The following is an 8,186-nucleotide window of genomic DNA, read 5'->3' as shown; positions in this document are numbered from 1 at the left end:
CGGCAAGGTACGGCGGAGGGCGGCGGAGCGTCGCCGGCGGCAAGGCGCGGCGAGGAAGGGCAGCCGGGAGGCGCCCTGGCGGCGCGGGCGGCGGATGGGCCTCGGGGGCCCGATTTGGGCTCACCGGGCCGGCGGCGGAGAAGGTGGCGGCGCGCCACGTGGCGGTACGTGGTTGGCGGCGGTGGTCTCGTCCGGCGCGGGCGGACGTGTCCAGCTGCGCGGAGAGGAATTTTAGGGTTTGAGACGAGGGGATCCGGGATTTCGGAAGGGGACCTATTTATAGATGTAGAGGGAGCTAGGAAGCTCCAAATGAGGTGCGGTTTTCGGCCACGCGATCGTGATCGAACGCTCTAGATGATGGAGAGGGTTTAGGTGGGTTTTGGGCAAATTTGGAGAGGTGTTGGGCTGCAACACACACGAGGCCTTCTTGGTCCCTCGGATAACCGTTGGAGTATCAAACGAAGTCCAAATGGCATGAAACTTGACAGGCGGTCTACCGGTAGTAAACCAAGGCCGCATGGGAAGTCTCGGTACAAGCCGAAAACGTTTAACACCCGCACACGAAAAGAGGTAGAAAGGACCACCGGAGGACATAGGAGCGCCGAAACGCAAAACGGACAACGGGGAAAATGCTCGGATGCATGAGACGAACATGTATGCAAATGCAATGCACATGATGACATGATATGAGATGCATGACAAAGACAACAATACACGGAGACAAAAACCCGACAACGAGGAAATAAAATAACTTAGGCCGGAAACGGCAAGAGTTGGAGTACAAATAAAGTAAATTACATCCGGGGTGTTACAATAATGTCATGCAGACGCCGCTCCATGGTGGGCGAAGTGGGGCCCCCTCCCGCCATTCCAGATTGTATTCCAGAGGAAGATAACTATTAATATGGGGATTCATAGGGAGCTGACTGCTCCTATTTAACACCTGAGGTGTTTTTTCTAACCTGGCATGTTGATGTTGGTCATATCATGCATATGGCGCCTCACATTGCTTAAATTATACATCTTATATGCCATCAGCTTAGTTTAGATTTGCTTTGTGTGAATGCCACCTGTTTGGTTTCTATATCATACCCATCGCTCCTAAATATTTGTCTTTGTAGATATTTCAACAATTGACTACATACGGAGCAAAATGAGTGAATCTACACTCTAAAATACGCCTATATACATCTGTATGTGGTAGTCCATTTGAAATCTCTAGAAAAGACAGATATTTAGGAACGGAGGGAGAATATGGGAATTATGCAATGCCATCTTCTTTAGCCAGGCATCATATACGTGAATCATGCAATACCATCTTGTTTAGGCAGTCATCGTATATGTGAATTATATTGTGCCATATTTTCCATAATGTATTCAATTTGTCAACAATGTTTATACATTCATCTACTCTTCCTGTGCATCAGCCATTTGAGCCGGTCATGGGAAAATCTGGAGTGAAAACAACGTCTTCTGAGTAGTCAGTACTACCTATCGATGCAGATTTCTTGCTGGATACAGATAGCTCCTCGGAGGAGGATTCAGAGACAGATGACCAGTCATATCCCCCCCCCCCCCGAGGTGCATGCTCTAACTTGGCAGGGTTATATTGCTCATATCATGCATATGGTGTCTTGCATTGCCATGCCATCTGCTTAGGTTAGACATGCTTTGTGTGAATGCCTCCTGTTTGCTTTCTATATCAGATATGTGAATTATGCAATGCCATGTTTTTCAGCTAGTTATCATATATGTGAATTATGCGCCACCATGTAGCCAGGCATCATATATGTGAATTATCTCATGCCATATTTTTTCATTACATATTCCATTTGTCGACAATCTGTGTATATTGAACTACTCTTCATGTGTATCAGCCATTTGAGCCAGTTATGGAAAAATCAGGAGTGACAACAAGGTCTTCAGAGCAGGCAATGGTACCTGTTGAAGCATATATCTCGATGGTTACAGGGAGCTCCTCAGAGGAGGATTCAGAGATAGATGACCAGTCATATATCCCACATGAAGTGTATGCTCTAAGTTGCCATGTTTATATTTCTCATATCATGCATATGGTGTCTTGCATTGCTTAGTTTAGACATCATATGCACAATATTGAATTCCATCTGCTTAGTTCAGAGATCATACATGCGAGTGCCAACTGCTTAGTATATGAATCGATTATGTCAATTATATCATGCCATCATGTATACTTAGACAACATGTATGTGGATTATTTCATCCCAACCTATTTTAGAAAGACATCATATAGCTTTGTCATGTCATCCTGTTTATATACTCATCATATGTTGAATTATGCCATTATATCATGTTAAGTTATCCATCATATATCTGAAACTGTGTCATGCTATCCTGTTTAGTTAGGCATAATATATGTGAAATTGTGTCATGCTATCCTGTTTGGTTAGACAACATATATGTGAATTACCACATCTGTCTATCATACAATGTCTGTACGTTCAATTTCTTTTCTTGTTTATCAGCCATTTGAATTGGAGGGGGTGATGGCAGTATCTAAGGGGGCAAAAACCCGTTCTTCACAAAAGACAGTGCTACCCGTCGATGCAGATAAAACATGGTTGTACTGACCCACAAACTAGCCCCACCACACATAATTGAGACTCTTCCAGATTGCACACTTACACCGTTGGGCAGAGAACTAGCTACAACCCATCTAACCCCAACCCCAGCGGATAGTAACCCACTTCTAGTTGACAAAGCACCATTTCCACCACAGAGTACCCCCACACGAGCAGTTTTTAAAGCAACTGCAGTGCCCAAAGCATGAAGACCACCACAGCGAACCCAAACTACACGTTTAAAGCAGAAGAGCAACTGTTCTCGGGTCAGATTCCCTAGCTATGGTCCATACTCCTTTGCTGTTGCATCACTGTATTTACTCATACCAACTACTTTTGAATTTAAAGGATCCAACTGAAACACCAATGGCGCAACATGTATGTTTTAAACCTATTTCTTTAACTGGATTGCTGTTCTAACTTCTTGCTCTATATTGATTTCAGTTTCAGTTGTATAAACAGTTATGTTCTCATGTGATGCATGATGACCCACAAGTGTAGGGGATCTATCGTAGCCTTTTCGATAAGTAAGAGTGTCGAACCCAACGAGGAGCAGAAGGAAATGATAAGCGGTTTTCAGCAAGGTATTTTCTGCAAGCATTGAAATTATCGGTAACAGATAGTTTTGTGATAAGGTAATTGGTAACAGATAACAAATAATAAAAGTAAATAAGGTGCAGCAAGATGGCCCAATCCTTTTTGTAGCAAAGGACAATCCTGGACAAACTCTTATATAAAGTAAAGCACTCCCGAGGACACATGGGAATTATCGTCAAGCTAGTTTTCATCACGTTCATATGATTCGCGTTCGGTACTTTGATAATTTTATATGTGGGTGGACCAGTTCTTGGGTATTGCCCTTACTTGGACAAGCGTCACACTTATGATTAACCCCTATTGCAAGCATCCACAACTACAACACAAGTATTAAGGTAAATCTAACCATAGCATGAAACATCTGGATCCAAATCAACCCCTTACGAAGCAACGCATAAACTAGGGTTTAAGCTTCTAGCAACCCATCATCTACTTATTACTTCCCAATGCCTCCCTCTAGGCCCAAACAATGGTGAAGTATCATGTAGTCGATGTTCACATGACACCACTAGAGGGATGACAACACACATCTCATCCAAATATCGAATGAATACCAAATTCACATGACTACTTATAGCAAGACTTCTCCCATGTCCTCAGGAACAAAAGTAACTACTCACAAAGCATATTCAAGTTCATAATCAGAGGGGTATTAATATGCAAAATGGATCTGAACATATGATCTTCCACCAAGTAAACCAACTAGCATCAACTACAAGGAGTAATCAACACTACTAGCAACCCACAACTACCAATCTGAGGTTTGGATACAAAGATTGGATACAAGAGATGAACTAGGGTTTGAGATGAGATGGTGCTGGTGAAGATGTTGATGGAGATTGACCCCCTCCTGGTGCGAGGATCGTTGGTGATGACAATGGTGATGATTTCCCCTCCCGGAGGGAAGTTTCCCCGGCAGAACAGCTCCGTCGGAGCCCTACATTGGTTCCGCCAAGGTTCCGCCTCATGGCGGCACAGTTTCATCCCGTGAGCTTGCTTATGTTTTTTTCCTCGACAAAATACTCAATATAGCCAAAGATGGGCATCAGAGGGCCACTAGGGGGCCCACGAGGCAGGGGGCGCGCCCCCACCCTCGTGGACGGTGGGTGGCCCCCCTCTGGTACTTTCTTCGCCCCAATATTTTTTATATATTCTGAAAATAATTCCCGTGGAGTTTCAAGACTTTTGGAGATGTGCAGAATAGGTCTGTAATATTTGCTCCTTTTCCAGCCCAGAATTCCAGCTGCCGGCATTCCCCCTCTTCATGTAAACCTTGTAAAATAAGAGAGAATAGGCATAAGTATTGTGACATAATGTGTAATAACAGCCCATAATTCAATAAATATCGATATAAAAGCATGATGCAAAATGGACGTATCAACTCCCCCAAGCTTAAACCTCGCTTGTCCTCAAGCGAAAGCCGAAATTCAAAAATATGTCCACATGTTTAGAGATAGAGGTGTCGATAAAATAAAATACGGACATGAGGGCATCATGATCATTCTTAGAACAGTAACATATATATATTGTCATATGATCTATTATGCTAAAGTAACAATTCATTCACATACTCAAGTATGAATCATAAGCTTCATTGAAAACTAACAAACTATAATCTCAGTCATTGAAGCAATTGCAATTTATCATAACATAGGAAAGAGCAATATAAGAGCTTCTCAGCAAGTCAACATACTCAACCATCATTTAGTCTTTCACAATTGCTAACACTCACGCAATATTTATGGTTATGAAGTTTTAATCGGACACAGAGAAAGATAGGGGCTTATAGTTTTGCCTCCCAACTTTTTACCTCAAGGGTAATGTCAACAATAATAGTTCATGTAAACCCACATCCAATTAGCCACATATATCAGGATCTTTCCAACACATTGTGCTTGCCAAAGGATAAAATGTAAAAGGGAAAGGTGAAGATCACCATGACTCTTGCATGAAGTATAAGACAAGAATGAAAGACAGGCCCTTCCCAGAGGGAAGCAGAGGTCGTCATGTGCTTTTATGGTTGGATGCACAAAATCTTAATGCGAAAGAACGTCACTTTATATTTCCACTTGTGATATGGACCTTTATTATGCAGTCTGTCGCTTTTATTTCTTCCACATCACAAGATCGTATAAAGCTTATTTACTCCACACTAATAAATCATACATATTTAGAGAGCAATTTTTATTGCTTGCAACGATGACAACTTACTTGAAGGATCTTACTCAATCCATAGGTAGATATGGTGGACTCTCATGGCAAAACTAGGTTTAAGGATATTTGGAAGGACAAGTAGTATCTCTACTTGGTGCAAAGAACTTGGCTAGCATGAGAGGGAAAGGCAGGCTCAACATGTTGGATGATCCATGACAATATAATTTATGTCAGATGTAAGAAAACATAAACCATTACATTGTATTCCTTGTACAACGTCAACTCTTTAGCATGTCATACTTTAATGAGTGCTCACAATCATAAAAGATGTCCAAGATAGTATATTTATATGTGAAACCATCTCTTTCCTTATTATTTCCTATTAATTGCAACGATGACCAAAACTATGTTTGTTAACTCTCAACAGTTTTTATTCATCATACTCTTTATATGTGAAGTCATTACTCTCCATAAGATCCATATGATCTCTTTATTTCTTTTTAGTTATTTTTCTTTTATTTTATTCCCTCAAGATCATAGAAAAATAATCAAGCCCTTGACTCAACACTAATCTTTATTATATATAGCTCACAGACTCGATTACATAGAAGGATCATAAAGCAAAACTAAAAACTAGATCATACTAAAACTTTATTCTACTAGATCAAGATATTACCAAAATGATCAAACTAAGAAAAACGGTAAAGATAAAAGTGATGGTGATACGATACTGGGGCACTCCCCCAAACTTGGCAGTTGCCAAGGGGGAGTGCCCATACCCATGTGTTTATGTTTCCTTCCTCGGAGGTGGTGATGATTGAGTTTTTGATGATGTAGGCTTGTCATCCATCTTCCAAGGCATAGGCTCACCATCATAGAAGGATGATCGAGTCTCCGAGATCCTCAAATCTATAGCCAAACTCATCCTCTTGAATCAATATTCATACTCACAGTTTTGGTTTTGCGGGTCATAGATCTGGGCTTGGAGGTGCTCGATTTTCTCGTGAAGCTTGAAGATGGCCTCCCCAATGTTCTTGTCATCCAGCTTGTGGTTGTTGGTGAACTCCATGATCATTATATGATTGGAGTCGAGTCCATGTTCCACCATCTCCTGGCACTTGAAAACTTGTTGCTCCAATGCCTCGAGCCTTGTCTCCACGCTTCCAGTCCTCCTTGTTCCCTCAACATCGCGGATGTGCAGCAACCCCTCACACATCTCAATGGTTTGAGGGTGTTGCAGCACCTCCGCGAGGTAGGGGTTGATGACCTTCTCGAAGAACTTGTCCTTGGGGGCACGTGAAGACGCCATGGCGATCAAGATCTGTCAGAAAAACAGCTTGAAACAAAGACAGAAGATATTTGCGTGATACGGTGGTCAAAACCTTCAGGAGATTATATAATGAATTTTTACCAACGAAAAGAAGTATCGTGCAAGAAAACAGAGTCCGAAGAGCACACGAGGTGCCCACGAGGCAGGGGGCGCGCCCACCACCCTCGTGGAAGCCTCGTGTCCTTCCCAGACTACTTCTTATTTTCCTATTTTCTTAAATATTCCAAAATGGAGAAAAGTTGCCATTAGAACTGTTTTCGAGTCGGTTTACTTACCGTACCACGTACCTATTCCTTTTAGGGGTCTGAAACGTTTTGGAAAGTGTCCCTTATGTATTCCTCCAGGGTTATGGTTTCAATAACATTAGTTTCAACATTTATGGGATTACCTGAGATATAATGTTTGATTCTTTGACCGTTCACCACCCTCAGATTTGTGCCTTCGAAGTTGTTGATTTTTATGGTACCGGAACGATAGACCTCCTCGATGATGTAAGGACCTTCCCATTTAGAGAGGAGTTTGCCTGCAAAAAATCTTAAACGAGAGTTGTATAACAATACATAATAACCTACATTAAACTCACGTTTTTGTATCCTTTTATCATGCCATCTTTTAACTTTTTTCTTTAAACATTTGGCATTCTCATAGGCCTGGGTTCTCCATTCATCAAGTGAGCTAATGTCAAAAACCCTCTTCTCACCAGCAAGTTTGAAGTCATAGCTGAGCTCTTTAATAGCCCAATATGCCTTATGTTCTAATTCGAGAGGTAAGTGACATGCTTTACCATAAACCATTTTATATGGAGACATACCCATAGGATTTTTTATGCAGTTCTATAGGCCCATAATGCATCATCAAGTTTCTTAGACCAATTCTTTCTAGATCTATTAACAGTCTTTTGCAAAATTAATTTAAGCTCTCTATTGCTCAGTTCTACTTGACCACTAGACTGTGGATGATATGGAGATGCAATTCTATGATAAACATCATACTTAGCAAGCATTTTACGAAAAGCACCATGAATGAAATGTGAACCACCATCAGTCATTAAGTATCTAGGGACTCCAAACCTCGGAAAAATAACTTCTTTAAGCATCTTGATAGAGGTTTTATGATCAGCACTACTAGTTGGAATAGCTTCTGCCCACTTAGTAACGTCATCAATAGCAACTAAAATATGTGTGTGCCCATTAGAGGAAGGAAAAGGTCCCATATACTCAAAGCCCCAAACATCAAATGGTTCAATAACAAGTGAATAATTCATAGGCATTTCTTGACGTCTACCAATATTACCAATTCTTTGACATTCATCATAAGACAAGACAAACTTACGGGAATCTTTGAAGAGAGTAGGCCAATAAAAAACGGATTGCAATACCTTATGTGCAGTTCTGTCTCCAGCATGGTGTCCTCCATAAGCCTCGGAGTGACACTTGCGTAGGATCTGTTCCTGATCATGCTCAGGTACACAACATCTAATAACACCATCTACTCCTTTATAAAGA

The sequence above is a fragment of the Triticum urartu genome, chromosome 4A (genome assembly GCF_056163025.1).
Source record: "Triticum urartu cultivar PI428250 chromosome 4A, HENAU_Tu73, whole genome shotgun sequence".
Taxonomy (NCBI): Eukaryota; Viridiplantae; Streptophyta; class Magnoliopsida; order Poales; family Poaceae; genus Triticum; species Triticum urartu.
Note: the sequence above shows the minus strand (reverse complement) of the source record.